Source organism: Argentina silus, assembly GCF_951799395.1.
Source record: "Argentina silus genome assembly, chromosome: 4".
In the NCBI taxonomy this organism is placed as follows: domain Eukaryota; kingdom Metazoa; phylum Chordata; class Actinopteri; order Argentiniformes; family Argentinidae; genus Argentina; species Argentina silus.
In genome coordinates, this window is record NC_139658.1 from 930,723 (window position 1) to 955,339 (window position 24,617).

A 24,617-nucleotide genomic window follows, 5' to 3' on the forward strand; every position below is an offset into this window, starting at 1 on the left:
ATCCTCTCTATTGACCAGACTCAATAAGCTTATAGAACCTGCTCTATGACGGCTCTACAACAATTAAACAATTATGTTCATGTTTGTTCATTACAACTGAATGAACTAAAGCAATTGGCGTATTAAGTCTATTATTCTGCTTCAGATTGATGTAGTAATATTTCTGCTTTGTATACGGCATCCCTTCAATATATTGCCAGCATGTGGGTATTCCCCCTTTCTGACTATGAATCTGATTGGATCTAAGCGGCAGGAGTCTGGTCTCTGATGCTGCTGTGTTCTCTGTCTCCTCTGGTCATAGTGACTGGGGGTGGGGGCGTGGCCCCAGGGGAGAGGCGCAGGCTGAGGCAGAGCAGTGGTCATCTACCTCAGGGTTGACGGACAGATGCTGCCTGTGGATGATTTAGTGCATCACCTGGTGGACACTGCTAGGAATGATCACATCACATCTGAGTGGAGCAGGGTGGGGGCTTGGAGTGCCTGACAAGACCCAGATCACACAGTGCTCTAACCACAGAGGGCTCGCACGTACCTCAACCCCGTATACTATGGCCTGGATTCAACCATCCTAAAATAGAATGTAAATCTGATTTGTATGTTTTTTCTCTCAGTGAAACTCTCAGTATGGTGTTAGTGAGAGAGAGAGAGAGAGACTAAGGGCTGGGGGTAGTAGAGGGAGTTCGGGGGTGTGGTGGAGACTGGACACCAGAAATGCTGCAGATTGCTCTCTTTCCCGACAGGAAACCCAGAACAGAGACAAGAGCAGGGCCGGAGCTTCAGGTCAACTCTGACATCATCCTGGGCTTTTCATACACTTGCATTTTCAGTATGTGTCATTAACTTACACAAGGCAGAGTGCTAACGTTAAGCTGGGGTACCCAGTTGATTCACATTTTAATCAAATTTGCATGGTGTGTGATTTAACTTAAATCGTTTTGTTATTGAACAAAAAAAGGTCTCTGCACTTCAAAATGCCGGTGAGCATTATATCAAGCACAGTAGCACAGTACTGCAATGTTATTTGTGTTGAGGTCTGTTTTTAATGGGCTTTATTGATCTAAACAACATCAGGGGTTGTGGTTATGTTATTAAGGTAGAGATAACTTCTGTGTAATTCCACTCAAACAATATATTAGCGTTTTATTGGTCTAAATAACTTTGCCTTTTAGACAGTAATGCACCAGTAAGTCACCCCCAGCTCTTTATGTCTCTAGGATCTTAATAAAGCATTTCCTGTGGACATCCTGCTGTGGAGAAAGGGAGAAAAACGACAGGTTAAAAGGCATGCTGGGAAGTTTCCATGCCATCACCGTAAATTATCTCTTTTGAATGCATAAATAAAGACCCTGAACAGATCAGAGACGGGGGGGGGGTGTGGGGGGAGGGTGGGGGCAGCCATGGGCCCCAACACATTCTCCATTTCACACATGCGTGTGCTGGTGGGAATTATGCCCCAGGTTCCCCCTGTACACAGGAGCGGGGGCTACAGCATACAGGCAGTAGCTCACTGGTCTACTGCTAGTTAAAGTAGGGATGTATGAGTGATTTGAAATCAGGGATTTTAACAGTTTTTTGCCCTCTGAACCCCCCCTCAAGAACTGTGGGTTTTCAATACTGACATATGAAACTGATTTGTAGATAATTGGTGTATCAAGTATGGGTATTGTTAGTATTTTTGTTATTGATTAAACTGGTCATTGGTTGAGTGCTAACTTGTAAATGGACAGCAATATTTCTTTTCTTTCAAGGGCACACTTTATCCAATATTTATATGAAATAGTGATCCCATTTATCTGAAAGCATATTTTCAGAGGAATTTTAATTTGCAGCTATTTAAAGCCTACGTTTTGGTAATGAATTATTTTGTCATCTTGCCTCTGATGAGATTCATCTTTAATAACTGCAACAATTATTTTATTAAAAAGAGAAGCCATGCATTATGGCTATCTTGCCAAGGTCTCGAGCTGGAAAGAATTCTCATTAAGAGCATTATATTACCCCGTAGTGCTTTCATTTGGATGTCCCGCTGAAATTACATTACGTGTCAACAATGCTTGTGTTAGAAGTAAGCAGTCATATTTACAGAGGCTTGCTTTTTTTCATTCGATGGCTGACACTTGGAGATGTATTAAAAGAGATACTAATGCTCTATATCAGATTAAGTCATTTTAATAGGAAAACTGTAAAATGTTGACTTTTAATATAAGTTAGGAATTGAGTTCTCTGCCACTTGCTTTGATATACATTCTAATTTTAAGTCTTCGTATAAAGTTTTGATTGTTTGGTATTGTTTCATGGATAAAATGTAGTTTTTATCCCAAATTGGAAGCATTTGGTACTAGTTTATTCACTAATATCATGAAGATCCCCATGTTGTTGTCATATTGTGGCATTGTGTCTCTGTGGCAAGGCTTTACAGGCTAGGGGTGGCTAATGACATGGTTGTAATTGTTTGTCAGTGTGGTAATGTGTGATTTCCTATCTCCATCTGATGTTGGACGTCTGATGAAGGAGGGATCTTGTCAGGAAGACAAAGTGCTGTGATTTGTCATCAGCCAAATGTCTTCACATTTTTTTCTTACCCATCCATATGTTCTGCTAGTGGCTAACGTCAAAATACTGTAGACACATTTACCATTTTTCATAATGCCCCACTAATCTGAGGTATTTTTGAAAACACAGGAAACTGGTCGTTTTCTCTTGTGGATACACATGAAGGCAGATTTGGTCCCAGACAACAACAGTTTGAGTGAAACTGGCTTCTGAGGGACTGACTTGGTCATCTGGTTGGCTGGTTGGTTCTCTTTGAGGAATTGTGACAAGCAACAGAGACAAACATTAGCTAAACAGTTGTGAGAACTAAATGTGTCCAGTCTATTTCAAAGGAAGACAGAAGTGAAATCACTGAATGTTACGTAATCCTTTATTTTTAGTATTTGGTCGGAATCATCACTTCCTTAAAGTTATGATTTTTAACTGATACTATTTCACCATCGGAAGACGAGAAATCCTAGACATTTCGGCACAGTACAGTATGTGATATAGTAGGCTACTCTGTCTACTGACTTCTTATATCAGCTTAGCCTCACAGCTAGCCACTGAGATTATCCTTTCTTACATGAGACTATGTTCCAACATTAACTTTGAATTTAAACAACAAACTACAGTTTTTGCAGTCATTATAGCATTATCACATATTGTCCTCTCTGGTTTACGCCTATATTGTTTGTTGGGTAGAGGGCAGATTCTCCCCAGTTATCAATCTAATGAGTTCCAATGAAGAAACAAAACAAAACAAAGGAGAGAGGTGTTATGCAGATATCCCTGAGGGTGCTAGTTATTGTCACGATTGCCCTTCTGTCCTCTCCTCCCCCCATATCAATTCATGACTTCATTGGTTATTCTCAGTCTGGTTTTGCACACATGGGTAGTGTAATCAGCTAAATGTAGCTGCTGCTTTCTTATTATTACCTGGGTGCTTAACACTGATTTTTTTCCTTCAAGGACAAATGGTGTACGAGAAGGCTGATCCTGTGTGAAGTCCCTGAGCTCTGGGCGAGCAGCAGATCCCTTTTCAGCGCCAGCTGTTCTCTCAGATACACCGGGCTGCACTGAAATTCTCTTAATATAATTCTGGGGGCTCAGGAGAATAGCGCAAAACAAGCGTGCCAGCGAGGAGAGCGTTGAATTTTTCATCAGCGGGCCTCAACTCGCTGAGTTAGTGGGCAGCGCTCTCATTCATGAGCAGATGTTCAGCGCGGTTACACTCTGCAGTTAATGTGAACTTATTGGCCTCTCTGCCATCGGCTGCAAGGACGTTGGCAGCAACCTGGCATCTGAGAATTACTCCCGGTAAAAAGCAAAGGCCTGGAAAGTGTAGCCCTGGCCTTTTTTAGCCACTTCCAAGCCCAGGAGCTGGAGCTGGAGCAGGGGAAGGCACTGACAGGCCATCAGTCTTTAGGCCGACAGTGATGAAACACTCGCCACTGTTTGCTTGGGGAATAGCAGTGAAATTCCTGAAGACAATTTCCACAAGTTTACCATTAATTTCTTATGACATACTAAACATGAAACCACACCACTTGGTAAGAGAGTGCTCTGTATGAAAGGTTAGTACGGGAAGGTACGGGTCCCTGTTGTTAGTCAATGGGATGTCAGAGGGATGGTTTGTTTCAATACCCTTGAAAGAGGAAATTCATGTGAGCGAGGCAGCTGTGAGGGGGTAACAGTCTGGCCCTGGTTGGTCCATGGTGGAGCCCAGCTGGTGCTGTGGTCAGCCTGTTGTGGCTATATTCTCCTCTCAGCCTGCTGCTTCAGCCGTGTGCTGGATCAAACATCTCTCACCGTGTTTGATGTGGCCCTACAGATCTGTAATACTTTCCTACAAACGGACCAAACGCTCATTAAAGGATTATGTAAAGGCCTATTAACTTATCAGAATGTGTACGTGACTGGATGTTTAGTAGGTAACATTCGGTTCGTCATGGGAAAAGTGTGAAAGTCATTGCGGTAAAGTTGTGGATGTGGGACTTTAATAGAGGAATGACAAGCACTTGTTTCTTCTGCACATGTCTCATTTGCACTTTCTAATTGGTCGTTTTCAGGTTGGGTTTATGAGAGCAAAACTAATTAGTGTTTCTAAATTCAGAAGAAAAAAAAGCTCAGTTGGGTTGATTGTTCTGGTTTCCTCTCCTGTGTCAAGTGCTCAACAATAAAATAAGACTCTAATAATTTTCAAACTGCTCGTATTTTTAAACCCAGAGTTGAATGTCATTCCCGGTCTCTTGGCATTTTGTTTGGCAAGATCAGGGAACAGCGGTTGCCCTCTCGCACTGCTTTCTTTGTGATTCGTGGGAAGTTTGGGATGGGGCCGCTGGAAAAAACAATGCGCTGTGTTTTAGGTGGGGTTGTTTCTGCTTTGATTTGGAATGTCCTGCTGACAGGAGCAGGCTCGTGAGTTTACAGTAGCTCTGACATTCCCGTTACCTTTATTCAGAGCGCTCCAGCTGCAGAGAGCCCTCAGGAAGCCCAGCACAGACCCAGGGGCCGGTGGCGGGCGGTGGCGGCGAGAGGGGAGCCCTGTTTGGATTGGCAGACGGTCTCCTCTCAGGGAACTTTTGCTGCCTCGGCAGAAAGGCCAGTGGCGGGTTGCTCTGGCGCGACGGCAGTGATTCCAGGGGCAGGATGGGCTTTTTCCACCTCTCCTCCCTTTCAGGAAGCACATTTTGCCTTTTCTTCCCTACATATTTTAAAAAAGGAGGGAAAGAGTGGAGGCGGGAGGGGGTGGGAAGGGGGGGTTGTGGGGACCTTGTGACAGAAGTCAGCCAGCCATGGGGGGTTGGTGGTAATCTGTGGCGTTTATTTGAGATGGGCTGTGCAATGTTCAGAACAGACTATTTCAGAGTGCTGGGTGTTCTCTGAGCCCTCTCTGCTGGGGTTTCATTTATATTGAATGAAAAAAGTTTATAGGTCATTTTAACAACGTGCTGTAAAACTTACACTGTTTTTATTTTTCCATCCACACCGGAGGGATTTGTTTTCAGAGGGCAGTAATTAAGAAGTGTTGGATTTAGGGTTAGGGAGGAACAGTGTTTAAATGCAATTAGAGCATCTCTAGAATCAATTTGAACTCAATTACAGTTTTCAGAATGTGCCATTCTTTGTGTAATCAAGGGAATTCTCGTTTGAGATGCTAAATATGTATCCAAATATATTTAAAACATGGAAAGAAAAATAAGCTCTCTGGAACCTACTTAATGCTGCTTTAATGAAGAATTGTTTGAAAGTGACCTCCCTCTCATTCTCTCACACACACACACACACACACACACACACACACACACACACACACACACACACACACACACACACACACACACATACACAATATGCTAGTAAATACCCTTTCACAATGGTAGGGAGGTTTTATTGGATTGAAGAAGTTGCATTGATTTCTTAATTTCTAACGGACAGTCTTCTTTTTCCTCTTTTCACTTCTATTCCTCTCTTCCCTGTCTCTCTCCCCATACCCTGCTGTGATTTCCTCTAGCCAGGAGACTCCAGTGGTCACCCCCTGTGGAGCCAGAGATTGTTAAAGTAAGTGACTAGTGGCAGTCCTCATAGACATCATCATCGACAGACAGAACCATATACATCTCCAGACAGAACCATAGACAGTCCTCATAGATGTCACCGTAGACAGAACCATACACATCACCACAGACATCATAGACAGAACCATGTTCAATGTGGTTGCAATGTTGTTGTGACCACATGGATTTTTACCAACAAACCTCATATCAAATAGATTACATCCATCTACAAGTGTTTTTCAGTTTCTCTGAAGAGTAGCCTGTTTTCACCAATAACATACAGTTAATCCACAAAAAACTTGATTAACTTATTTTGGATCCAAATACCATCCAATGGAACATTATGATAATGTGTCTGTGAGTGACTTTGTTGCAAAATAATAGGTATGATTTTGCATAGTAACAGTGGTACCAGCTCTAAATGGTAATGGCAGTTGCTGTTGATGCTCCATATTTACATTATTTGAATGATACAGACATTGTGGTGAAAAGGCACGATTGATATACTAATTACATCCCTTTAGGCCTGAATCCACACTACCCCAGGGTGACAATTTTATAAAAACAAAAACATGAAAAGATATTATGCAGGTTCAGGTCTGTATCTTGGAACCACCTCATAAGTCATTTACACTCTGTGTGGTGTATAAACACATCAAAAACAAACAATGACCCTGAGCAGACACCATACTGCAAAACAATTTCAAAGCCAGAAGTGTACTGTAAACACAAAACATGTCCGACCTTCACGGACGAAAGGCTTCACCTAAACGTAGTGTTTGCGTTATTGTCAGGTTGACCTTGGTGAGACATGTTGTAGGTTACATTCATCTATTCAGTTCTCTTAGTCAGATATTGGTCACGTTGTATTCTGTGACCACACATGGGCGTGATCCATAAACTGCATGCATTTGATATTGCAGCACTATCCAGTACCTGAGCATAATAGAGAAAGTTGGTGCCACATACACTGGGCTTGATTGTGTGTTGTTTGGTTGGGTGCCACACATCAGGTGTTAGTACTGGTTTGCTTTGATATTGACTGTCCCTCACTGCTAGGTTGAACTACTGGTTGATGCTGTATGAATGCAGAGGTGAGGTGTTGTGAACTCCTCCCTAATAAATCCCAGCTGTGGAATGATCAAATAGTGTCTCTAATTAAAGTCTTGGTGTTCACCCATGTAGAATTTTCCCTGGAATGATAACAACCTGTGATATTTCCAGTGGAATTTGCTGGGCAGGACAGAAGGGGGATCATGTGGCAAGCCAACATGTTGTTCAGATAGATGTCAGATTGAGGCTAATGAAGGCCAGACTGATCCTTGGATGCAAGCCTTAAACAAATGATCCCTCTCTCTGAATATATTACAGCCTCGCAGCAATGTTGTTGCCTGTTTTCCTCTTAGCCTTTACTGTACACGCATAGGTATGTGTTGAGGTTGATGTGGCTGGTTGAAATGGTAGCAATGAGCAATTTGAGCATTTTATCAAAGTTTAACCAGTGTTATTGTGTTGTGTGGTGTGATGAGTCGGATGCATGCCTGCCTACCTTTTCCAGTTTTGTGTGCTTGCAGTGCAGTTTGATAATGAATGGAAAAAATGAATGTTGTGTCATTTGTCAATGTAAATGAGCTATCTAAATATTTCCCCCCACCCTCTGAGGAGGAATAGTATTATTTACATAACCGGTTAGGGTTTTGATACCCATGGAAATACATTTTTTCCAATTTATATTTTTTTATAAAATATGTTTTAGGATTAGCAAGGTAGATTAATGACTTTTTAATATTATAAACATTCAACACATTAATAAAAGATAACACAGCAACAATGGAAACAAAGCTCACTGATGGCACTTCCTCAGCCAGCTTTTAGATGAAGATGACAACGATAATCCTTTGCATGCAAATAAATCCTAAACTTGCAATTACCAGCCACTTTTGAATATTGATTGCAAAGACAAGGACACAGAAATGAAGCACTTATGAATGCATGAACACCAAGCTTCTGAAACCATGCCATTAATAACTACTTCTCAGGCTCTTTAGTGCTGGTCTTCCCTTAAATGCAGGGAGGTGATGAGAAATAATTTCATTTGATTTTCGCTGATATTGCATGTGTACTTCATAGACGTACTGTAAAGGGGAATATCCAATTAGCAATGGTCATCTATGTGTTGGAGCTGACAATGTAAGTCTTGAGTGAAAAAGCCTTTATTTTGGCACTTTTGTAAAAGCACTTAAAAAGCCCCATAAAAAGTACATTGTAAAGAAAATACCCTTGATAGAGATTTGATTTAGAGCATGAAAGTATTCCTTCGATAGACATCAGTGGGGAGTAATTGATTTTCTTATATAAACGTATGACAATGTTGAGCAGTTCTTAAAGTAAGGTTAAGTGAATATGTTCAATACATTTTTCTCCTCAGGCTACATTTCTCAGGGTTATAATACTGTTTAGGCCTATTAGAAAGGTTGAAAACCTTTTTTTCATTTAAGACTGACCACACAGTGTGTGTGTGTGTGTGTGTGTGTGTGTGTGTGTCAGTACAGTAGTTGTACAGGTAGCGCCGTGTCCCACCTCCTGACCTCCTTGACTGTGGACATGCAGGTCTTTTGGCACAGATCCAGCCCTGTTTGTGGTGCAGCAGCACTGTTTGTAAACACGTAGAGGGATGAGTCGTGTGCTGCTCGAGTCGCGTCTGGCTCGCAGACATGTACGACACACAAAGTGACACGCAACAGATGTGTCACACTGCCTGGAATCAAAGCAGCCATCCAGCATAGTGCATGCCGTCAGACATGGCTCCTGTGAAGTGAGCACTGCTGGCAGACGAGACGAGGCGAGGCAGTGCCAGTACTGCTCCCAGCTTCCTGTCTGAGAGAGGACAGGCCTGTTCATAGGCCGCTCTGACACCCACAGTCACTCTCACATCTGAGCTCTGGACTGCGGCTCTGATCAGATATACATGCACAACGTTCATATCAATCCTACTGTATGAGGTATGGTACCAATGAGACAACAGCCAAGGGGCACATCTTCTTGAGTATACCATGCTGTACCACTGGGCATGAGGACAGATATACAGTGTTCCCGAAACAGAATTCTTGTCAACATACACATCTTTTCTTTTCTGTCACTGTAAGTACTGTGCCGTGTTATTTTGAATCGTGTCCCACTGCACACGGTTTTATTAAAGCGATGCATTGAACAAGTGGAAGGGGCTAGCATCAGATTGAAAGACTGAAGTGCTCTGTGAGGAAGAGACCATAGCCACACTCTGGTTACTGTATGCAAAACCTTTTGCTCTGTTCGACTGCAGTAAAAGTGCAACCAACGTTGGGCGATAGTAGGGACGTTAATGATATCTTCTGCAGCTTAATCTGCTGATCTCCACTGCCCTGTAAGCAAATTGTGTGGGCCTGTGTGTAACTGAGGGGGAGGAACAGGAATACATCATCTTAGCAAGTGGATGAGGGAAGGCACGCCGACAGCTGTTTGACTGATCACTTACTAGAGACTGTCAGCTTGCATCTGTTTACCACTCTGCAGCCACATGATTGTGTATATTCATGTGTGTAATTGAGCTATTTTCCCTGGCTTTGCTGTAACCTGTGGTAAGTTATGTACCTCACTGCCAAACTTTTCGTCATAGCGTGGGGGGGGAAGTTTTCTCGATAATAATCACGCCTTGCAACAACGCTATGTAAATACAGTATTATCGGCGATTCCAATTTGGTTGTGGCATGAACATGGGTGATCCATACGTCTGTCACCTCACTGGCTGTCAGATGGACCACATAGGCAGCAGTTAGGAGGCAGGTGGAACTTGCATTTAGATAACATGGATGTATTAGAGGAATAGAAAATGAAAAATGAGAATGATTTCTAATTTCCACTGTTCAGGTCCAGATGTGAAGAATTCACCCTGCTATCTGTCCGTTCTCAACTACTGTTCACACATATGGAAATTAGAATGGAATATCTAGATCTAAAATATGTTATTTCAATATTCAAATATTGGAACAAAACAATTTAATGCTACATGGCTCTGGGGATTTGCATACCAGTTCTGTTTATTACCGTTCCACAGAAATGGCATGAGGATGAGAGAGTGGGAATACAGTGAGTGGCACGCAAACAAACCTTTTGTCTGCCTGTTGTAGGCAAAATGATCCATTGATATATTCACATTACAATGTGTACAATAATATCAAAAGTAGCTATAGTCCTATTGTATACTTACTATAGTAATATCAAAAGTATCTTGTACAGTATACTATATTCTTTAATACCAAAACAGCCAACTTTGGAAATGTTGCAGATTTTTCCTATTTATCCAAGGGATCAAATGTTTTGGAATGCCTTGCTTTGCTTGTCTGGAGGGTATACTCAATTCCACAGTGTAAAACATTCTTTAGGCTCAAGCGTAATACTTTCTCCTCACATTCCAACATAACAGATGCCATTGTGTCATCACTGTAGATTTGTTTGTTTGAATACTCCACTCTCTCTCTCTCTCTCTCTCTCTCTCTCTCTCTCTCTCTCTCTCTCTAATATATGTTTTACACTCAACAAGCAGCCTCTCTACCTCTCCTCTCTAGTCAGCGTGGGAATGAGCTTGTAGGTCAGGCATAGAGAGGACAGACGGGGGGGTGGAGGGGGTGGGGGGGGGAGGAGAGTGAGAAGGACCCCTCCACTATTTGACAGGGTTAAACATTGTGAAAGATTGCCAGTGCAAGCTGTGACATCTGTAGCAAGTAGCAACGCAAACTGTAATTAAGTGGAATCAGCAATTTTTTAATTCTATATGCTACGTAATAACAGCCCAGTAATGAATAATTTAATTTAAGGAAAGACCCCCTTTTCTCTTGTGTTTAAATTTAGTCAGTGTCATTGTCCAGCAGTTTGATTAATTGGTTATCGGTCTTGACTCTACATCTCCCTGAAATATCTCTTTTCATCTGTCATTAAACCACACATGGAAATTGGTATTTTTAATATTTCCAATCAGGTACTGCAGAGACACAGAAAAAAGAGATTAGAAAAGAAAATGGCCACCAGGATGTAGCCACGTATGACTGTGACCCAATATTGAGTAATTCAGAGAGTTGCTGTAGTTTTATCTCTTGCACGAGGCTACATTGCTCACCGAAATATAACATTAAATGATTGTATATGATAATGTGATACAGAGCTCATACATTGTATGATAATCAGTGTAAATGTGGTTTTAAAACAGGACTGGGATGTGGGTATGTGAAGGAGCTATATTACTGGTGCTAGAACTGAGAGCGAGCGAGAAAGAGAGAGAGAGGCCTACATTGAAGAGTGACCAGTGAGCCAGAGATTGGCTATCCTGTCAAATAAAGATTAGGCCTTAGTTTTTTCATCTAATCCCTGTAAAGCTCTCACAGAAGAACTTGAGGAACACAGAGATTTTACCCGAACACGGCTTTACTGCTTCTGCCTTCCTTTATCTCTGCATATACACCTCAGTGGACACAACAACCTGTTGTTTTCAATTGCCTTGGTCAATCCTGGCAGGCATGTTTTGATTCCAGATCTCAAAGAGCAGTTTAAATCGGGACATTTTCTCCAAGGTTTCCATGGTAATTAGGTGATTGATTTAAAACAATGTTTTGGGACCGGTGGTTTGTTGTCTTTGCTGGTTTGTTAGCTTGGCATACCACCAGTACACCACTAGTTGCCTGTCATTTGTAAAGCAACTTACAATATCCCCACTGGGTTTTTAGTAGTGTGAAACTTTCTAGTTTCATTTTTCCACATTAAGCTATTGGATGTCTCTCTTCGGCTTCCCCTTCAAAATTGCTGATCATTCTTTTTATTGAATTATTCATTTGTGTGTGTTGAATTATTGAACGAAGTTAAGTTAAGTTCTGATCAAATTAATATTAACAATCTGTGAAATATTCATGATCAATGTTGGAAACAATGAACTTACAGACCTATGAATATAATCATAAACAGACATAGGAAAACGCAGTCACAAGTCAAGTCTGTAGGGACTGACTGACTGATGTTATTGAATTTGAAATAGATTTTAGTGGTTGACTCTGAGCATCTGGTCTGACCAGTGTCAACGGTTGATCCAGCTCAGGGCTCAAACCAATGACATAGTCATTCATTCATGAGTTGAATTTTTGTCTGGGAAAGTTGTAAAGATGTTTAATTTCCCTAAGTTGGGTCAGTCCCACTTTACTGTCACTGACTGACAGAGCTCCATTGAGATCCATGTTGCCCAGCTAAAACCCCACCCCACCACAGCAGGGCCACTAGGTGTACAAACTGAGATTAGAGTTGGTTGAACAATATTGTTAATAAAAAACATATTCCAGCTTCTTAGATTTTTTTTTTTGAGTGTTGGTTGGAATATTAACCAATGACTTCAGAGAAGTTTAATCTACTGTGCTATTTTGTCTGTTTTGATTCATCCGTAAAAAAAAAGATTACTCATATTCAGCAGATTTGATATATTCTTAGAGGTCTTTAGTTTGTTCTTACAATTGTCCCATTGTAGAAATAAAATATGTAAATCTGAAAAAAAATAAACCATTACTGTAACTATAATGATAAGCACCTTGAAAAATATGGTTACATTAATGATGTTTTAAATGTTAATGTCAGTTGAGAGAGCATAATAAAGAAAACATGAAAGACTCACTATTCAAAATCTGATAGCTAGGGAGAAGCAAATTATTTCAAATATTTGATATTTAAATTATTTTCAAATGAACAGAGACATGAGCAGAGCAAAGGCGAGTAGTTTCCCCTGGTGATACTCCAGGCGCCTTTGTTTCCTTGGTGTGTCTCCGGCTCATTAATGTTCTGAGCGTGTGAGAGAACCAGCACATACTCTGTAACCCATAGCTGTGTGAGACCCCGGGCCCTGACGCATGCACATAGAACTCCCTCAGCCGTTTAAAGTCCACTGGCTCTTTTAGGAAGGGATGGCCGCTGAGCTGTCCTGATTAAAATGACAATAGTCTAATTAACTCGCCCTCGGTGTCAGTGTACAAAACGGCTGCTGGCCTGCAAGTTTCTGTTTGAAAACCCTTTGTCTTCACGCCGTACCAAAATAAGACGTTTTGCAGCAAACGCCTCAACCCCTTCCATGAGATTTGCTAATGGCAATTATTTTTTATAAGCTAATTAAATCTAGGCAAGTTTTTAATTTTTTTCTTCTTCTTTTGTGGAATCCTTGAGGGATTCATCATTCTGGGGATAGTATTACAAGCACCTTCAAGCACTGTTAGTCGTTTAAAATATTATATACAATTATAAAATGCTCTGTTTGTGCTCAACCTAATTTTGGTTCATTACACTCACTCTCCAGTGATCTGCCTCTCTGAATAGACAGACAGTGGGCAGCTCCCTCTGGTTGCCACATCCTCTGCCTTCTGTCACCTCAGTCAGTATAGAGGCCAGATAAAGGCCAGAGATGGTGGACTGAAGCAAAGACATCCATTTTAGTGGAAAGTTGGACATTTAAACTAGACAGCATTTGTGCTTTCATGCTCCACAACAGACATGTTTGAAAACGGGATTTTTCTTGTGCCCTACGATCTGTTGCCATTATTTGATACTCTCATCAAAAGGGAGAGAAGGAAAAAAAAACAACAAAAAACTTTAATGACTGAACTGGAAACTGCTTTCTGTTCTATTATCCTTCTGCTGGTGAATTAGGTCTATAGGGAGATAATTACGCTTTAGTCTTGAGTTAATGAAACGAAAACTTCTCTTTTCTTCTGAAAGGAAGGGCAGATCTTTTGAGCTGCTATCTGCAGACATCTCCCACCCTTGACAAGGCACATTGAGGATTGGTTTTGTTTTAAGATTGGAGCCCTCTTCTCGCCTGTCAGTCTAAAGCAGATATGAGGGATCTATCACTAGAGCAAGAGTCAATGAGGTCTCTAACCAGCGCCAGTGTCTGGTGGTATCGCTGCACTCAATGTGTAGGAATACAGGAAAACATCAAATAAAAACAACACAACAGGGGTGAGTTTTCCTAAAGCTTTGTAGCTTAAGTAGTACTTCATTTTTTACTAACAACCCAGCCCCAAAGCCGCGAGAGAGAAGCAATTGTAAAATCTATGTTTGCAGGTCAATCTTATGTGTGTGAAAGAACAAAATTCATTAAATGAAGAACTTTGTTGGTCCAGGAGAGGAGAGGGCCTGGATTGTCAAAAGAGATAAAGAGATCCACTTAAGATCCAAGATCCAAGCTAAGAAGCTTTCGGGAAACTGACCCCAGGTCATTTGGGATGTGAGCAAAAAAATTAATAAATCTCTATTCCAATAACTCCATGCAGAGTTAAAGAAACACAGGTAAATACACAGGCCCCAACTACTGTTCCCTAATGCCTATCCAACAGAGACTACCATGTGGTAGCTCTTTGTAAATGACCCTTCAGTGTTAGATAGGAAACAAAGGTACATATTTGAATTTATTATGAAAAACACAGAAGCCATATGTATCAATTGACTCCCGATGCCCAAGGAGACATATCTCTATGTATATGGAGGTGTGGAACCAGCCATCGTTCTGGTATCTCTTAGCCGTGTGAGCACAAGTGGCGGCCAGAGAGCACATATTTAACTGTCCTTGTGGAAGTTCACATCTGGTGTGTGGGGCTGTGCGACTGTAGGGCAGTCCCTCCTCCCCCGACACCACTCTCACATTTCATCATCTGTTCTCCAGCACCGGGGCGCTCCGGCACAAGTTGGCCGCGCTGGATCCATCTGTTGTTATTATTTTCCACTGATAATTGGCTTGAACAATGGAATGCCTGTGTCCCCCTGCCTTTGAAACCCTACACCCTGTTTATTTTCCAGAGGTCTCATTTCTGCTCTCCGCTCTCTCTCTCTCTCTCTCTCTCTCTCTCTCCTTCCCTCACCCCCCCTCTCTCTTTCTCTTACTCTCTCCCCTATCTCTCTCTCACCACTCTCTCTCTACCTCCTTCCCTCTCTTTCTCCTCCTTACACCCTCCCCAGCCCAGTGTCTGCCCCCCCTCCTTCCTCCCTTTCTGTCTCTCCCCCTGCTCCATTGGAGAGGGGTTTGCATGAAAATGACATCTTTGACTGGGCACATCAGTATGTGTCACTCAGCATCTAAAGCTGGGCTCCAGATTTTCTTCGGGGCTCGGCTCCCGTTCTCTTTGGTTCACTTGAAGTTTTAGTCATGACGCCTGGCAGATCTAGGCAGCCGCTCTCTCCAGGAGTCTCGCACCGTCGTGAGTTTCTGCATTCATACCCCAAAAGAGGGGGATAGAGAGACAGAAAGAGTAAGAGGGAGGGAGAGAGAGAGGGAGGGAGAGATAGAGGGATGAAGGAAGGGAGAGCTAGAAAGAGAGAGGGTCTGTAATACTGTAAGAGCTGGACTATGCTAGCTGTTCTATGCTAGCTGTTCTAAATCACGTTTTTTTTCTGGCTATTGAGGCTCAGGCTTTATTTTCTAAGTATCCACTAGGAGGTGTCCATTGAATTGCAGGAAGCAGATATGGGAATGAATGAAGGGGTTTAGTTTAATACTTTTAATGGACAGAATTGAAAGAATATTCACCTCCCAAAAAATATATTAGTTAATGGATGGAGCCTTTTGAATTGTCTATGATATCCTATATCACATTTGTGAAATTTAAACTATATGTTGTATGATGTTTGGTTTGATGGTAAAGGATGACTCAAAATGTATTGCTTAATCTAGCTTGATTCTTACTCAAGTAGCTGCAAATGTCTACAACTGAAAAATATGTATTAAATCAAAGTATACAAATTAAGTGAACAGAATTTTGAAGAAGAACTGTGAAGATAATAATTGTGAAAACTATCATAAAACAGTATCAACACTGTACTGTAGTCATGTGTTTGATGTTTTATATGTGTGCAGTCTTTGTCTTTGCAACAAACTTTGAACACTCTTGTAACTAACACTGAGGACGATAGTGATTGTTTTCTGTTCTGGCTTGTGTGTGACCGTTGTGATGTTCATTTGTTCTGCTTGCTCTTGTCTAATTAAAAGAGCCCAGGACAGGTAGGGCTCTCAGCAGGCGTCTGCTCTGTGCCAGTCCTTCATTTGCTGAGTGTTTGTGTTTATGCAAAGGGGCCTCTTCCTGCATATTTAATCTGGAGCAAGGCACTGGCTTTTGTTGTGTTTAGACCACATACCTCCAGTCCCTCTGAACACTGCAGTCAGGGCTCCAGCTCTCTCACACACAACTACCACCACTACTTCTACTGCTACTAGCCTACTACCACTGGCAGCTTCTCCTCTCTTTGAGAAGTGGATTTGCAAATACAATTCTTGTTAATCCTGTGGGGGAATCTGCATGAATGTTTCATTAATGTAATGAAACTCAGTCTGTCTGTTCATGGGTAAGTCAGTAAAGATTTTAATTGTTATTTTTTCTTCTCCTCCTCCTCTTCTTTTGCCTTTTATGGGAACATGCCGGTGTGTGTATGTGTGCGTGCTGTAGGTGTGTTCTGTAAGTGGCGGACTGTACCGTACCGTACTGTAGGTAGAGTAGTGTTCCACTGTAGATCTGAAGTTACTACTGGAGGTTTAGGGTTTAGACTGGAGGCTCCAGTCTCAAGGGCTGCCTGGCTGTGTTCACAATGAAAAGACTAGCATTGTGCGAACTTTACTAAACTGAGTGTGTGTGTGTGTCTGCGCTGCTCCAGTTCTCTAGTCCAGTAGGGTGATAGTAAGTGGTGAATGTGCTGTGATGGGTGAGGGTTTCAGTTCCTCCCTCACTCGTTTCTCTCTCGCTCGCCCTCCGTCTTTGTCCGGGGAAATGGAATCTGTGGGTTATTGATATTAATAGCACACAGGATCTGCGGCGGGAGAGGAGCAGGGCAGAGCAGAGGCTGGGGAGAGTGGAAACGTGATATCGCTGGAGAGAATTGACAGTCCTCCTGTTCGACAGGGTGGAAAGGAATTGGCCGTAAAAATAGCATTGCATAATCTGGCTGTAGGTTAGCCGTGTGTGTGAGTGTGTGTGTGTGTGTGGCGTGCACTTCCCTGTCTGCCCTGTTGTATTTTCATGTGCTTGGAGTGGGACTGTGTGCAACTCATGGGTCCAACATGCACTCCCTCTCTCTTCGGTCCCAGCTGTAACTTCTCAATAGAAGGAGAACCAAACTACAAAGTTAGTTTCTCAGATGTTTGCTTCATGGATCAGTAGATTAGACTTTGTATAGACGCAGGGTGAAGTGATTTGGGTATCCAGAGGAAGGGAATGCTCTATTCAAAGAGCTCTGTTAACATTTAAATAGTGTAAAGAAATGCGCTGCCTTGTTTGTTTTGGGTTAGGAGTGAAATTCCACTTCCTTGGTATTAAGGCGGCAAAGCTCTCTCTGTGTACTCTGTGCACTTTGTTCTTAGCTCAGCAGAACGTGAGGGCAGGTCCAGAGAATCTCTGGGATCAGACAGGCTGACATTCAGCAGACTGCACTGTTGCCTTTTCAGCTTAAAAAAAAAAGAAAAGGCTCTCGAAAATGGTTTGAGCGAAGTTGGGTTTAATTGGTGGGGTTTGAGCCTGTTTGCGTGTCAGAAAGTGCTGTTGTTTACAGGCTGTATGTGGGTGTGCAATATAATGCCAGAGTGCCAGAATCCTGCCAATCGTGTTGAAAGAGAAAATGCACTTGATTTTCTTGAAGCTCTTTTTTTACGAGACACAGTTATGTTTTCATTGAATCAGTCTGTCTTAATAAAGCTTAAAAAGAAAAAGAAGAAAATACTGTGTTGTCAGCCCCTTCGAAAATCACATGTAAACAGCTGCATTTGTTTCAGAATGAGTCATGCCTTAGATTTTCCTGTGTTTCAGAACACAGACAGTGACTTGGAAAGTCTCCTGCACACACCCTAAAAACAAACATTAATGACCTGAATATAGATATCACTGACTCTGCTTAGCCTATCCTGCTGTAAAGTACGCCCTCTTCTTCTTTTCACGAAGCTTTTAATTCTCATCCACCACCCATCCACACTGAAGGAGGAATGTAAAACCAATACCACCTTTTCTTTTCATATATGCTGTCCCGTTTACGCTATGATAAATGGATACAGTAGATCGAGGCAGATAGGGCTCGCGTCACTAAGTGATCGAAACATACTGCTTTAAGGACAGCGAGACAACTCTGGCACGTCCTATTGACAGCCATCGAGTTGAGCATTAATTAATATGGTAATGACGTGTGAAAGTTCATTAACGAGCCGCCACAGAAGTAGCCACAGATATCGTATTAAGCATGCTCAGAGTAATTAATGGAATAACTTTACTTTGTGGTAAATATTCATGGCCTCTTCTTTTTGTCAGAGCGGCGTGAAGAGAGTGGAGAGCCTGTCCATTAGAGGGGCTGAAGAGCTGTCCAGAGTGGATGTGGGCCCTATTGTTGGGATTGGGTGCGTTTCAGTGGAGGAGTATTAATTCATATTTTGAACATGCGATCCTGCAACAAAGCCAGAGGCGCTGATAACATACCTTCAACATGAGAGCATATTGTGAAGCAGTGACCTCCTCACGAATAGGGGAGCCACTTCACAGTTTTGCACACAGAATGAAATGAGTCTTTGTTCATCATTCCAACTCACAGCCATATCACTCAGATCGTTGGAACCAAGGATAACAAATATGCTGATGATTACCCAGTGTTACACATTTCTCGTGAAATACTTTATATTTGCGTACATTTCATAATCAAGAGCAAGAATCAGGTTAGGTTATCGTTTGTATTGGTAAACACCATAGGAACAGAATCGACAAAGATTGTGGGATCATCTCAGCCTATAGATGAACATAAGTGAAGTCTCTGTGTCTTGCCAATGCACATGATAAGCCTAAGAACCCCCATGAAGAGCACCTTTGTTGTCCTGTTTTTCCTCCTCATACAACATACCCATCTGCTCAACACTTTGGCAGGAAGCATTACAAGATGCACTTCCATTTCCTTTGTCTTTGGAAATGGTTGCACTTTGATTCATTTTCTTAGCCAGGCCCACTCACTGAGTGTGCACATAACCCACCTAGGTAGGTAATCATCTCAACCAAGAGTTATTCTGTTCCCTCAAATCTCAATGTGGGAGTGTGTGATGGGCTCTGCTCCTCCGACTGGGCAGAGCAGCGTGTGCTTGTTTATCCACACCCCGAGCTCTCTGCACCCCCGTCGCTCTAAACGGCAGTATCACAGCCACATGCAGTTTGAAATTGAGACAATTATCTATTTAGGTATTACAAGATTCACATTATATTGCGAAGAGAAAAGGCACACAGCTGCTATTGGAGCTCTGTTGTTTCTTTTTTTCCCTCCCAATACAAATTTTCCACCATTAAAGTGATGGAACATTTATCTAAATGGATGTTATGCATTGGGTAAACTCATTTAGTTCCCATGGCCTTTTCAGGTGATAGGGATTAATGATGTTTAGTAGTTTGAAACTGAAAATATCTGTCATTTGTCACCACTCACTATTGATTTACGATGTCATTGATGATATGTTAATTGAAGTGTAATGAATCAGAATAATAGGAGAGATGTGTGGGAATAGTCAATTTTCGCTGATTTTTGACCCTCATAGAGTTCAAAGTGAGTTTAATGTTGACTTGTGTTTTCAACAAGGGCATTTTACAGATAATTAATGCTACTGGGCAAGGCGGGCTTGTGTGTTTTATCTATGCGCAGTCTGCTTTAGATAAACACTTTAGACCTGCAGAAATGCCTGGCCACTGTTTTGACTGCCAAATGTGAACTGCACAAAGGAACAGTGTGAGAGAGTTGGTATTTTTTCATATTTGGATATGCTTTAATGCTTTTATTCAAATGCTCCTGAGATATTGCCCCATAGTCACTTTTCAGTTTACCATAAAAATACGATTGTATATGTTTTTCTTTCTTTTTCGGGGTTGAGTGCTCAGTTTCGGGTGCACAGTGCATGCAGAGTAGCATACCTGAACAGTGTAGAATTCTAGAGAGGATAGGACAGGTGTACTCTACCACCAGGTGGGGCAATCTTTGACATATTTGTGATAGAGGCATCTGGCGTGAGGGATATAAAATGTTTTTTGTCTTGCAAATAAACTTTTCATTTTCATTTAACAGCTCCATTGTTCATTTTATCATCTGTCATGGGGACAGTGAATGGCTCCGCTTATCAAACAGATGGACATGTAAAGATGTGGTTGACAATGCGGCTAGGATAGGATAGCAAAGTGTGAAAGAGAGAGGAGGGAGAGGGAGAGAGAGGGAGACAGAGAGGGAGAGAGGGAGAGAGAGAGGGGGAGAGAGGGAGAGAGAGAGGGAGAGGGAGAGAGAGAGAGAATGAATGCTGGTTCTATAATAAAGAAAGACAAAAGAAAACAACAACATGTAGAAGGAGTGATGAAATGGATTGCCTCTTGATAATCACTTAGACTACGTGTGTTAAACCCATGATTTGTGTCTCTGGATCAATAGCAGTAGTAACAGCTGAGAGGCTTCATACTGTAAGCATTTCTAATATACATTGAATTTGTCTTTTTGCTCTCTATGGTGCTGTTGTGGTACTTGCTGGAGACAGGTGCTGTAATCAATGGCAGTAATTATTTAATAACAACTTCTAATTCTCCTGTCTTCTGTCCACAGGGCAAGGAGGCTGAAGTCAGAAAGCTGGAACTGAAGATTGCTTTAAACAAGCAAGTCCTTGTAGAAGGTAAACACACGATTATTCATTAGACTCCAATCTCAATGTTAGGGTGAATGTTGTATCCAATTGGTTTAATAAATAACTAGATGTAGCCTTGTTTGTACGATTTGTGAAAAAAGTCCTTGTTTTGAAGGTTTACTGTCAAACATTTGATAATCTACATTGCGAATGTTAAATGTTGACATTTCTCATCATGACCGTGGAATGATGAGTCTATGGTCACTGGATGTTTTTTATTTTTTTATTTCAGAGTTTATGTTATACAGCTTTTGTACTGTAAGCAATGAGGTTTGGAGCGTACAGTAAAATGGACTTGACTGTAGATATATCAGATATGACTTGCATTATGTTAGTGCAAGTATAGGCTAGTAGGTATATACATATATATTTACGTATGTGCAGTAAATGTTTATTGGTTCCCTTAGGGCCATTCTACCTAAAATAGGAACATAATTTCTCCTCCCTTGTTTACAATATCTTACACTGCTCCCTCATTACGTTTAACCAGCCCAGTTTAATGCTGCGTTATTTCAAGGTTTCTGGTAAAAAAAAAAAAATAATAATAATAATAATTAGACAGTACAAAGTACAATACAAATACAATGTAGGCCTGTACGTAATGTATGTGATTAAAGATATCCACTGATTTTGTACTTTTCACCAGTTAGTTCCCTTTCTTGGTGGATGTGTATATGCTCCTCACACCCCTGTCCATATCTCCAAGTGCTGGGTCCCCGGGATGTGATCAGCCAGTATGGAGTGATCCAGTGGGGTGGGGTAGGGGTGTTAACAAGCCCGGAGCTCTGGGCTTCAGAGGAGCAGAGTGTTGAGTTCTGTCTCAAAGTCAGGCAGTCAGTGATGAGCTTTACCTTCCCAGCCCCCTGAGCTGGCAGCCAAAGGCACTGGTGTAAACCTCTGCAAGTTTACTAGGCTCCTAACAGAGAGATGGTAAACTACTTCCATCCCATTGTCTTTTATGTTGTGACATACAGATGGCTGATCCTCACTCCCCATCACTGTGTTGCTGAGCCAACACTAAGTAGAAGTGAGGTGACTAACTTCAGATCTTATAGTCTGTGACAATGTTACAACATTGTGCTTGTGGACACAGTATTTTGTGTTTGTGGAAATTGAGAGACAACAGCGTGGTTTGGAAGGGCAATAGGTTCACGGATAGCCGGAAATGTTCTTCTGTTGATTTCAACAGGCCACTAACTGTATATGTCACACATGTACAGTAACACTTATCTGTTGTGTGGGCTGAAGTATTTCAATAAGGCTGTATGTTTCTCTCTTATCGGAGGAGGAAGTGAGTATCCTGACTGCTCTCACCACCACCTCCTGCTAACCAGCCATACCCCTGTTTAAATCCATTCAATCACCTCTTCATTTGTAAAACAGACATCCAGAGACTGAAGGGCATTTACCTTGATCGCATTCTCTGCATAGTCTTAGGAAACAGGTCCTCTCCACGCCCACAGCTGCTGACTCCAGATGTAAGATCAGCCTGAAATCTTTCAAATGATTTTGTAATTAATGTTAATGTGCCAAAATCAGTCTAATTATTGACACAACTTTCAAATGCGATTTTGATTGCATTGCTAATGCAGAAATCCCTGTGGCAGCTTATACGATTAACATGCTTCAGTCTTTAAAGCTGTTTTGAAGTGCAATAGAATTTAATACGGATGAGCTGCTCCTGTTATTTCAGAATGAGAAAAGTCAGTGTGTGTGTGTGTGTGTGTGTGTGTGTGTGTGTGTGTGTGTGTGTGTGTGTGTGTGTGTGTGTGTGTGTGTGTGTGTGCGTATGCGTGTGCGGTGTGTGTGGTGTGTGTGCGCATGTGTGTTAACTTATGTGTATATGTACATGCCCTTCTTGTCTTTATTTGTTTATGGATTAAGAATTAAAGCTGCCAGACAAAAGACTTGATTTCAATATGGATGGTTCTTGGCAGGATAGTTAAATTATGATGAGACAAATTCTTCCTGCTGAATAGTGTTGGGATCAGAGCATACTCCATGCGGGTCTTAGTTTTTTTTTCTCCCCAATCCCTCCAGATTTGATGACGTTCAACTGAAAAGATGAAGGAAGAATTTCTCCCTCAGAAGTAGAGAGTGTTGCTGTTTAGATGACTTCTAAATGCTCTGGTCTCCACTTGAACTGCATTTGAATTCCATGAATCCATAAAACAGAGGAAAGAACATATCATACAAACAGTTGGTTGCTTGTATTTTTTTGAATTGAGAATAAACAAGTGAATTCATGAGTTAGACCAAAAAAAGGTTGCATGCAGAGTTATGTTGGGAAGAAAAGAACTCTTGTAATAGTTCTCTTGACTGCATTTATTGCTTTCTTTAAAAAAGTAATTTATTTATATCAGCATCAAGCTGAAAATGGCCATGTATTAGTATTAGGGTTGGTAAGCTTCTAATTATGTGGCATTTACAGCTGGCTGTGTTTCCATGCATTTATAACGCCTTGATTCTTAAGAGTTCCTTTAATCGCTTTTGCCGAGCTCGGAACATAATAAACAACTTGCTGTTGCTAAAGTGCCACATGGGGGAGATTGCTAACAAGAAAGTTAAACGTTTCTGCCACTAGCAGTTTTGTCACTGTGTTTTTCATGCTCTGTAAGTACCGTAATCTAACTCTCTGAGATTGGGTTGCTGTAGTTAAAAACAGTGACAGGCAAAATAGCTGCAAGGCTTCTCTAGCTCGATGAAAATGAAATGTTATCACCTGTACAAAGACATTACGATGGAGACCAACATAAGAAGCTACAATGGGTCTATTTTTTCTTGTTTATCTAGATCACAGGATATGATGGAGCCTCCTAAACAGTCTCACATGCCCCCTGTCTTCTCTCTCTATCAGATGCACCGTTTCCACAGAACAGCACATCAGTTGATATCAGAATGGGCTCTGCGAGATAACTAGGTCTCTTTATTGTCTGGTTAAACAGGTTGCACAGGTAAATGTATGCTGTGTTCAGAATACAGTACTGTATGTCACTGAATAGAGCAATATTCTTTTTTCTTGCATCTCCAGCGCTTTCATGTGAATTATCTTCACTTGTAAAGTAAAAAGAATTGTACTGATAGTGTTATCATCAGATGTGTTATCTTGAAGCTACTTAAAATACCTTTTGGGGGAAAATGTGTTTGGCAACTTTCAATCTATTTTTCTATCAGCATCATCCAGACATGTCTTTTTTGGTTTGGAACATATATTGATGGATGTATACATTCTGCTCCCTCTGTGAGACTGAAGCCTTTGATAATGTCAGCCTGCTACCAGGTGCAGACGGCTAACGTGACAGAGTCTTTGTGCGAGATTGACTGAGGTGACAGCAGTAAGCAAATTCCACCCGCAGATGAGTTGTCTTACAGAGAGATGAAAAGAAAATCACAAAAGTGTAAAATCTCTCCAGGATTTTGTGAGGTTCTGACTTTGGCCTGCTCTTTTTCTGCTTAAGAAATGGTGAACTTGAATTAATCAGTTAGATAGATAGATTGTAAGACTTAAATTCTCAGCTAAATGACTTTATCTTACAATAAAGCCAGAAACCACCATATTGAAATCATTTTTTCATCTTTCGGTTTTACACTCCAAAAGTTTGGATTCTCAGCTTTTATTTGAAGACAAAAGCTGACAATCTCTACTTCGTAGTAATTGTTTGATGTAAAATCCAAACTTTTGGAGTTGAGCCAAAAGAAGAAAAAATGCTCCACTGTCTGATTTCTTACGCAGGGAGAAATGGAGTGGTCTGATTACTGAAGGTGCAGAAGATAACTGCTACCTCTTCCCAGTCACAAAATATCAA

At 41.4% G+C, this 24,617-nt stretch overlaps 1 protein-coding gene across 5 annotated transcripts in view; it reads left to right on the plus strand.

Annotated features, from left to right (window-relative positions):
• foxp1b (forkhead box P1b) overlaps positions 1-24,617 on the plus strand; it is a 141,643-nt gene that overhangs the window by 25,190 nt on the left and 91,836 nt on the right. For 4 of the 5 annotated variants that reach the window (XM_083668297.1, XM_083668302.1, XM_083668301.1 and 1 more), the window contains exons 3-4: positions 6,050-6,096; positions 20,733-20,799. The gene's annotated coding sequence lies outside the window, so the exon portion shown is untranslated. Of the gene's footprint in view, positions 1-6,049; positions 6,097-16,444; positions 16,488-20,732; positions 20,800-24,617 lie in introns of those variants that run through there. The other variant, XM_083668298.1, reaches the window with a different exon arrangement.